Source organism: Haliaeetus leucocephalus, unplaced genomic scaffold, assembly GCF_000737465.1.
Source record: "Haliaeetus leucocephalus isolate CR32 unplaced genomic scaffold, Haliaeetus_leucocephalus-4.0 Scaffold451, whole genome shotgun sequence".
Lineage (NCBI taxonomy): Eukaryota > Metazoa > Chordata > Aves > Accipitriformes > Accipitridae > Haliaeetus > Haliaeetus leucocephalus.
The window spans coordinates 6,091,896-6,102,223 of record NW_010972887.1 but is presented as its reverse complement, the minus strand read 5'-3'; the positions used below and the strand labels follow the sequence as shown (position 1 = coordinate 6,102,223).

The window sequence follows — 10,328 nt, the reverse complement described above, 5'->3', positions numbered from 1 at the left end:
ACATATGCTAAACATGGCAATAGAAAATGAGTTATTGCTTTACATGTGTTAGCCTTGCTATGTACAAGGGAATAATGGGTAACGCTTTTCTCCTTTTTTTGCCTGAATGTAATGTCAGCAAGGAATAGAGTACTGTGAGAGAAAGGATATTAATTCCTTCTTACTGCTTCAAAAATATTTTGTTTGGTTTTCATCTCTGGGAGGAAGATTTGCCCAGCAACAATATTAGACAGACCCCTGTTGGCCTACCTAGGCTATGCAAAGCTGTCAAAAATGATAACACACTAAAGACAAACCACAAGTGCTTACAAAACTGTTTTGCAAACAAAAAAAATGTTTTCTTTTGAAGCTTGACTGAGCTATGGAATTTAAATATAAAAGAAACTAAATGCTAAAATAGAGTTCCTAATAAAAATAAAACAAGATTGGAAGATTATTCTATTTTTCTTTGGTTTTGTTTTTACTCTTTAATTCTGGTAGTGTGATACTGTTAGAACATAATAAACAGTGAGATCATAATCCATATAAAACTCTAGGAAAGTGCAAATCCTTATTAGCCCAAATTAAAATGACACACTCTTTCTCCAAGTTCTGTTACTCCAAAAATGGAGTTCCCTTTTTTCACATGTGCTATGATTCTCTTTTTTAGAAAATTTCAGTCTGAATGTAAATCGGGGGCCAACCATGAAAACTACTGAACAAATTTAATTTGAAGCAACATAACCCTGAAATGTTTTTCTAAATGTCACTGAAATTTCATGTTTAGCAATTCAGCCGGCTTCAAGAGCAGCCTCCTTACTGAACTGTTGTTAAACAAAATGGGAAAGTTATTGGAGACACATGGACACCCACAACTCCAGATCCCTGGTACTTTAATGCAATAGCTTTCTCACTATAGAGTTTACTTTTGGACAGAAAATCTTATTCAAAATGGAGTTGTCCTTCAACTTTTATTTAATAAATGTTATTAAATGCTTTCTAAATTTCTGGATTCAGGAAATGTATACAAATAAAGGAGTGGACCCAATTCCTTAACTTGGAGTAATGTGAGACAAAGCTGGAACAAAGGCAGACTTGTGCATTTCATTTAGTTGTCTTGCTTGCTTCTTTGGTTTCCAGCCTTTTTTTTTTTTTTGCCTTTTTTTTTTTTTTCCCATTGAATTACCTCAATCATAAAAGTAATGATTTGATCTCAAATGAGTTACCAGAGGGGATCTTCTTTAGACTCTGAGATCATATTTGATTGATTGTATTTCAACAATTAGTCTTTTATTTTGCCACACACTATTGAACTAGATCGACAGCATCTTAGCAGGCCAGCTTTAAACAGTCAACTGTTAACAATAGCATCAAAAAGAGAGACCTGATGGGGTTTACTGTCACTTTAAAGAACAGGGTGGGTTTTCACATTGTTGAAATCTGTCAGATATTTTGAAATGTCCCTCTCACTATGGTGCCACACCCCCTGCGTGCCCTTATAATAAAATTGGTTTTACTCCTGATTAAATCATTTTCTCCCTACCCACTACCATACTTCTCATAATGGACCTGTGTGCTCTACAGCTGGTGTTCTTCCCATGGTACCAATTCTTACTTTATCTTTTAAGCACTTTGCTGCTAAGATCTCATGCAGAGTGCTTATGTTTTGTTAAGAGCTTCATTCTTAGAGAAATAGCTTAACACATGTTCTAAAAATGTTGTACAACTTATTGCTTAAAACACATTTAGAAAATGTATAAGTACTGTAGCTTTGGCACAGAACTTTAAGTAGAAACCTTAAAAAAAAAAAAAAACACAACTTGTTTTTGCCATGCATTTGTCTTAAATGTCTAAAGTGGAATGCTTGACTTCTAAGGCTTTATAGAGACTTATCTTACCAGATTTTTGCACCATTTCCAGCTCTTCAAGGAAACGTGTTAGGAATGTATCATCGTGAAAGCAAAGGGTGTCAATTTTCCCTCTAGCAATAAGAGAGTTTTTTAAAATGTTTGCTAGAAGGAACAAATGCCAAGTCAAAAAAAAAAAATTAAAAAGAAAATAGAAGTCCATTCAGTGTAAGACTCTCGTTTGGTTCCCACTGGTTGGAATCGCTCACATACCATGGCGACAGGGCCATAAACAAACACACACATGCACTTCAGGCTAGGTTTAAGGGGAAGACCTGACTTTTTGGCTTTACTCAGACATATTTCTTATTGGGGTGTTTTGCTTACATAAAGATTAAGTCCCAAATCTGGTATTTAAACTTGACAGTCAAGGACTGCTTTCAGTCAGGAGATACTGTATCTGGGAAGATGCTCAAAATCTCACAGTCCTAAAAATTTGCTTTAACTTGTCAGTACTATTTGATTAGTTCAACCATCACTGCCAGTTGATATCATATATCTTAGATACAGACACAAATATGCCCAGAAAAATCCCATAAAATTTATGCTAATACTCAGACTGAAAATATAAAGACCACATTAAGGAAAAAAAAAATAGTGCGGACACTTGTCAAGGTTATTAGTTAAAAAAAATCGATATACAATACATTTGTGAAGGGAATGTGTGTTTTACTGTGTTATTATTCTTAGTAAGTCAGCCTTTTCAGCAGTACACGTTTTTAATGGCACTCGCAGTGTCTGCAATAGAACCAAACAGGAGTTCAGCTTTGGTTTAAGCATACCATTATAAGGTTATCCTTGTTCAAAAAGGAAGAAGGTAATCTATGGAAAGATCAGCTAAAGATTAAAAAAAAAAAAAAAGAAAAGATGAAAATCAACCAAGGCAGTACAGACAGCTCAGTTTTGAAAGAAAATGGATGTGGTTCCTCTAACCACATGCCCTGCCTGGTATGTAGACTAGTCTCTAGAAGCAAAATACAGTCATTTGAGAGCACTGCTCGTTCATTTTTCTTTTGAGATAATTTATACAAGTATTTTCCCAGCTACGTATTGTCTTTTGCCCATGCTGCCATTAAATCCCAGAGCACCACGTTCAGAAGTTGTACTTCACTTTGGTTATTACATATTCCTACAAGGGGTCTCGTGGATGACCCCAAATCACGCGGAAAGCAATTCCGACAAACACAACTATCGGTGCCTGGTCTGCTATGCAGGTTGTGCCCTCAAAAAACTTCCTAAAGATTTTGCTGGGACATGTCTTATTGGGTCTCATACTGTAATCCGTTTGCTAAGATCGCTGCTTTTTTCATCTTTTCCCTGCTGCTGGCTGCATTGAGATGGCAATGCCCCGCACGGCGGGCACTCGGACACAACAGCTTCCACCTCTGTATTCCTCTACAAACCTTCGGCATTTTGGGTTTGATCAACCCCCAGCTCCAGTGTGTGAAACCTCAGAAAACTGGAGCGTCCATCCCAGGGGCCAGCGCATATGCTGAGGGAGATGTTCCCTGGAGAAAGCCCTGCACAGCACTGTTAACTAATGCATACAATTCCCCTCACATCAAAATCTTTGCAGAAGTGCTGGGCGTGCACAACGCATTCCCAGTTGACTGGAAGCTTGGGAAACTTGCTGGACTCACTCATCCCAATGGGCATTTTACTAGTGAGAGATCCAAAACAGAGTCCTGTGGTTGAAAGAGGAAAAGAAAACTCTTGAACATACTAGGAAAAGACAAACTGTCCAGTGTCATTCCTCTTCTTTCTTGAAGACACCTCTTTCTTGTCTTTTTTCTTTTTTTTTTTTTATGGTTATATTCTTCAAAAATAATTTGCTGGTCATTCATGGTGTTCAACAGGAGAGAAAAGAACAGACTCAAGCAGAAGTTCTTCACTTGTGTCAGCATGCTCCTTCATCACTAAATCCCTTTGTGAGGGCTGTTCTCATGACTGACAGCACAAATATTAATTTGTACGCTGAAAGGTTTGTGCGTTCGATAGCTGTACCTGCACACAAGCCCTGATCACTAGTGCAGAGACGTAGCAGCCTTCTTGGGGCAAACAGCTGCTTTCAAAGGGATCGCGCTCAATTTAGAGCAGTAATAGAGCGCAGGGATGTCCAGAGACATGACAGCAATGGGATGCTTTGAGGTGGCAAAGGCTCTTGCTCATCATATGACAAGGAGCTCGCCCCTTGGCAATGTGGCACATGACGCTTAGCTTCCTCCCCTGCCAGTAAATGCCATCCTGACATTGCATTTTATATACATTCTCCAAAGTGCATACAATCCCTGCAACTTTAATTAAATAGTACAGCAGAAACCTCAACTCATGCAAAGCAATACTTTCCTCATTCAGCCAGATTTTTGTGAGTTCTCTCCCAGCTAAATAATTCTTCTTCCTCTCTCCCTTGCTAGTTTTGGGAGGTCCACTGTCCTGCCTGCACTCAGTGCATGGTCCTTCACTTCCAAGACTGTTTAAGCAAATCAAAGAAAATGTCAGCTAAGAAAATCATTAAATTTTGTATAGAATGTATTTCTAAACAGCTTCTGCTGAATCCATCCAACGCTACTGTTGATGAATTAGCAAGGACGTAGTCAGCAAAAGAAAGCTTGCATGCATTACTCCTTCTCTGCTAGAGGAACATGGCATGCCCTTTTAACAGAAAATTTAAGCCATGTTGTTATAATGCCTGAGCATTTGTTTATTATGGGAGTCCTCATTTCCATGGAGCCTAGGCGCAAATTACTGAGCAACTTAAACTAAAAAGCAGAACATCTCTATGTGCATCCAGAGCGCTGTTTACTCCAGTTCTCTGAAATGACAGTTCACTGACCTGGGGGGATGCTGGAACAACCAAGTACTGCTAACTTAAATCTCAGTCCGTGCCAGAAAAAGAAAAGATTTCTGTACTTGGGCACACTGGGTCATATTCATCCTCACATAATTCCACAGAAGTCCACAGAGTAAGAGAGGGATGAACTATCTCATTGTTTCTGTGAAAAAGTTCCAGTACATTTGAGAAGTTCAGAAATGGTACATCATGAAAGCATGCAGAGTAATTCAAAGGTTTAGAGAAGTGGTCAGCTAGTGACGCCATTACGTCGGGGAAATTTCTATGTTCTCGCTTTCTGTTTGAAACTGGAAGCATAAAAATATACGGTGGTACTGAAAGGAGAATCCTTTTGGTAGTCAGAAACAGGTATCATCACTAAGATACTCTCGCACATCAATCACTGCCAATAACTGCTACGGGGTTAGATGGCAGCGATATTAGTTTTGACTTAGCATATTCTATCATTGTGATTTGAAGCAATAATTACTGTAATAGGATTATAATTACAAGTACTTTTAAAATTCATTAAATTTAGCTGAATCAACTATTCCGTATGGGAAAAGGAGTGATTTTAAATATAGACTATTTCCCCTCAAAATGCAGCTGAAAGATGCCCAAGAATAAAGAGACCACCTGCCTACAGACCAACATACTTTGGCGAGACTCGTTTGGAGGCGACAGCCTCCCACGGTGCGAAGGTTTCTCAGCCTCGGAGCACCAAGGTTGCCCGAGCACAAGGATGGGGCTTGGCAGACTTTCTGCAACTCCTGGAAATGAAATTGCTATGCTGAGTAAAAATTACATTTGTCTTACAGTGGTGAGATTCTGGCCTCTATCTAATTCTCTCTACTGAGTTGTTGAGCAGTAACTTCAGCTTCTCCCTAGTAGTTAACGCACACTTTGTTTTGCTTTCCTTTCTGTTTGTTCTTCCCTCTTTATTCTGAACCAGGCTAATGACTTTCTCATTTCTCTGTGCCAGCTAATGGATTTTATTCTATTTTCTAGCGGGATGCTAGTATTTTTGTTTCATATACCTGAGGTCTGCAGAACACAAACATCAAATACTTGCCTAGATCAGGAACTTACTTTTCATGATACATTTTACTATTCAAAGGCAAAAGCCCATTCCAAATTCTGCTTTCGACTGATCTTCCTCGCTTAGTCATATGTTGTGTATACATATATTAGTCAAGGTAAATATCTCCCTTCCAACTTCACATCTGTTATTAACATCTTTTTTATTGTGTAATCGCTCTCCAGTAACCTTCTCTGCAATCTAATTTTAGAGGGTTTTTTTAAAATTTTTTTCCCCATTTACAGTCATGTCTTTTATCAGAATTGTGTGTATCAGCGTCCACAAATCTACATTTTAAAGAAATTGAAGGCTCTCAAGATCTAATACAGAGAGGAATTGGACAATGACTCTCTGTCCCATTTTCATACTTCAAAAATATGTTCATATTCCTATCTTTTTAATTGTGCTACTAACTCAGAGTGCTTTAGGATTCTGTCATATAGCTCTTCTGTTCTTCCCCTTCTTGCTGTTTCTAACACTGCTTCTATTTCCATTCTTGTCAAAAGCCTTTTCATAGTCCAAAAATCTGTACACAATGTTTTGTAATATTTGGCAGACTTATCTGAAACCTAATTCACTGCCTTCTTGTGATTCATGGGTCATAAATTATTTCATATGTAATGCACCCCAAAGGGTAAAAAATTCTTTGTATTAAATTTCAACCAGACAATTTAGGGGAGAGAAAAAAAAAAAAAAAGGGAAAAAAAGTATTTCTGAGACACTCTGAAAAGATCTGATCTCAATATATGGTCTAGTGTGTTGTCTCCCACAAATGGTATGTCAGTATCCTTTAGTAAATACGAGATTTCAACATGCTACAAGTGAAAACACTCCTGCTGTAACATGGGCTTGCTATGGACAACTTTAAAGGAAAGGAGAAATACAAAATGTGTAGTACTGATCACACTGCTGATGCATTAAATCAATTCTGTCTCCAGTGATTGTCAAACTGAAAGGGTCTGTACAAAAACAATTCACAAAACAGGAATACCGCCCAATCCTTTCTTATTGCACATAGCCAAATATATTATTGGGACTGACCCCAATAACAATAAGCTTGTGCCTCAGTGAGTGAGTTTCAATAATCAAAGGAAATAATTAACAAAACAATAAAGATCATTATGACTTCCTTTATGTAAATGACTTCCAAATGTAAATAGATCAAAGCTTAGGCTAAAATTAAGCAATTCCCCTAGTCCACTTGCAATACTGAAAAGGAACACACATATATGGTTTGTTTACAGTTATAAGGAATATCAATGAACTATTAGTTTATTGTTTGATCAGAAAAACAGAAATCCAAACAATTGTCAAAATGTTATTAATACATTCCTTATATCTGTAATCATATTTATTTTAATGGGACTATTTACAAGAACAAAGATTACCCGTAAATGTAAATCTCTGTTCTCACACACCGGCTTGTAGGATGTCCAGAGAACAAATTCTGGATATTTTAATTTTTTTTAAATGAAAGGGCTCTTTGAAATAGACAGGCTGAAAGAAGTATTCTTACATAAAATCAGGTATATACGAGCTCTGCAAATGTCAAGGACAAAACATTTTATTTTGTATAGAATTTATCTTTTGGTTCACTAAAGTCAAAACACTTCTGTTCATCAGAACTTTTATAAAGGACTGTTTCATAATATGAATCCATTTGGATTATCTGACCAAAGATAAGACTTCAATGGACTTACTATATCATTCACCACTGTACCAGTGCCACAAAAGGGAATTACAATTAATTGGATTATGTTGGTCTCCACCCGCTGATTGTAGAAGAGAAAGTCTGAAACTGTAACTATTTCAAACGGACCATATCTCTCATCAACCATGGGATTTGGGCTTTAATTTACCAATAAAGCTTAATTTCTTCTCTATATTCTCTTCTGGTTAGGAAGAGGTCATTTAGACACTTTATTCAAGTTATTAAAAAGGAAAGGACAGTTTTGTTAAATACTTTCAAACTAACACTTTAATACTTGCACCTTGCCTTTAGGCATCACTTATTTTCTCTATTAGCAATAAAGTAGGTCATCTTGAAAAAATCACAAGCCAGAGAACCCAGGCCTGCATTTGGGTCATAAAAGTAATTCATGCTTCATCTCCGCTAGTTCAGTGCCTGAAATTTTGGCTGAAATTGTTACCTCACATGACAATTTGTTATCAACTATATGATGTGTGACACTGTACAGGAGAGAGAATATCACTTCATGTCATGTAGGTTCCTGCACAGACATGAGGCAGTAAGAGTTTTCAGCAGCAAAGTCCCACGTTAGATGTAGGCTTGTCTGTATGGAAAGTTACACTAGGAAAGGCAAAGGTACGATTAGAAATTTGATACAGCCAAATGACTCATTAGCTTGGAAATGGTCAGATCCTACAATGCAGGTAATTTAATCTATTTTAATTAATGTGGCTTACATGCTAAAAAACAACAATAATACTATTCTTATTCAGGATCTCCATATATATATATATATATATGTTTGTATGTCTACATATATATATTATATTTCTGCTGATGGTTCTGCATAAAAGCTGTTAGGATTTTTCTTCACTCTCCTTACTTGAAGGTTATTTCAGTGCCTAATTCCTTCTAGTTACCAGCCTAAAATATTCAACTTTATATACTTTTTTAATAATTATTAATATCAGTAATGCTTGCTTTGATTTTTTTCTTGTCAAACTTTCGCATTCAGTCTAAGAAATAAAAAGTCCTCAGTCAACTTACTTCAAAACCATGTTGCTTAATTCACATTTGCATTACTTTTTGCTAATATCTGAAGCTCTAATTCCATTCCCTGGATATTAGCGGGACTAGCTATGCTGTTAAAGATAGGAATGCTTCTAAGTGCTTACTGAATCAGGGCATATGAGATGATAATTGTATGTGTTTAAAACAAAACTTTAAACAGGAGGGGATTATATAAGTTGCTAAAACAAATATATCTTCAAGTGCACTGAAGGACTTTCAAATGTTAAAGAAATGTCCTTTGATAATAATAGTGCTAATAATAACATGAAGTTTCAAATATTTTTATGCATTTTGAGAATCACACGTTGCCCTGAATAGGGAAGATTCTCGGTAAGTGCACTTTTTTGACACAAATTCATCCACTTCAGAGCTACGGCCGCTCTGAAGCCGCACCAGCTGAGAATCAGATACCGGAGTATGTCCCGATCCAGGCCCAGGTTAGTCCGTGCATTTTAGCTTCTCCAGTACAGTGCCCGCTTACAAACATTGACATCTTTCTGACAATGAAAATAGCTTTTGTTTGAGGAATACGATGCTTTTGAAAATATGGAAGCCCTAAGTTTATGATCAAACCCGTGCTCATGAAACGCATGCGATTGCATGACCGGTGCGACTAAGAGCTGCGTACACAGAAACATCGGAGACCTTGCCCAGCTCTTTTTAACCAAACCGTTGATATTCGAAGGCCAGCGTGGGCTTATAGAATAACTCCATCCACCCTGCCACGTGCAATTCCACGTGCGCAGCTCTACCTTCTCTCACTGAGCCTCGGAAGACGCATAAATACCCTGGGGCACACGTAAAGACGCCTGGCAATGTTTCTGGTCCCTCCTTGGCAGAGAAGGGTTGTAACGAAACACGGGTGACTCAGCGGCACGATGTTTTTCCATTTCCCACCCAGCCCCACGTGGAAGGAGGAGACACGGCCTCTCGTGCATCCACCTAAGTCGTTTCTAACATCGCACCTTTTCCTCCATCTCAGGCACACATCCACCTTCTGCTTTTTCACTTGCTCCGTGATAGCACCTAATGCAGATTTGCCGCGTTGACGATATATTTGTGCCTAGCTTTCCCTTTTGCAGGGTTTATCTGGATGGGCATTCTAATTGTAATACTTCCAATTCCTCTTATTCCACCTAAACTTCCAGGCATATACTTCAGGAGGGAAAAAGCACGCTTCGAAACAATTTTTAAACTTCACAGCACATGGACTTTTCCTGTTCTTCAAATTAGTCTTGTGAATGGACTTGTAATAACAGGAGGATTTCAACATAAAATAGGAGATTTTCATGTCTTTGGTTCCCTGAGATACATTCAGGTCCCTCCCACAAGAAATATATTAAAATATTGATAAGATTAGAGTAACATTTCAAATAAATGGAGATTTATACTTCCTTTTGGATGCAGAATCTTATAAAAGTTTCAAGGCAATGCACAACAAAGCAGTTGACAAGAAAGATAGCATCTGCTTTCCTGGCTATTCAAGCTGAAGTTTTTCATTCTAAATGCAAGCAATGTTTCCGAAGTTAACATAATTAACTCACGACAATCCTGAAACATCATAATATAAGATACAGATGGAAATTCAAAGCTTTAAAAATGTCATATAACTGCAAGAGGATTATCATTTTTTAACGGCACAAATCTGAATACTAATTAAACCAGGTGTTTTTATTTCAAACACTTTTGCACACTGTGACATTACCAGGAGGGTTATTTATGTATTAGTCTACTAGGAAGCATATATTGCTCGGAAAATGTGATATGTGATAA

General features: G+C 37.4%; 1 protein-coding gene across 2 annotated transcripts in view; it reads right to left on the bottom strand.

Moving 5' to 3' along the window:
* Positions 1 to 10,328, bottom strand: part of ARHGAP15 (Rho GTPase activating protein 15) — a 337,681-nt gene that overhangs the window by 61,971 nt on the left and 265,382 nt on the right. The gene's annotated exons all lie outside the window — the stretch shown is intronic.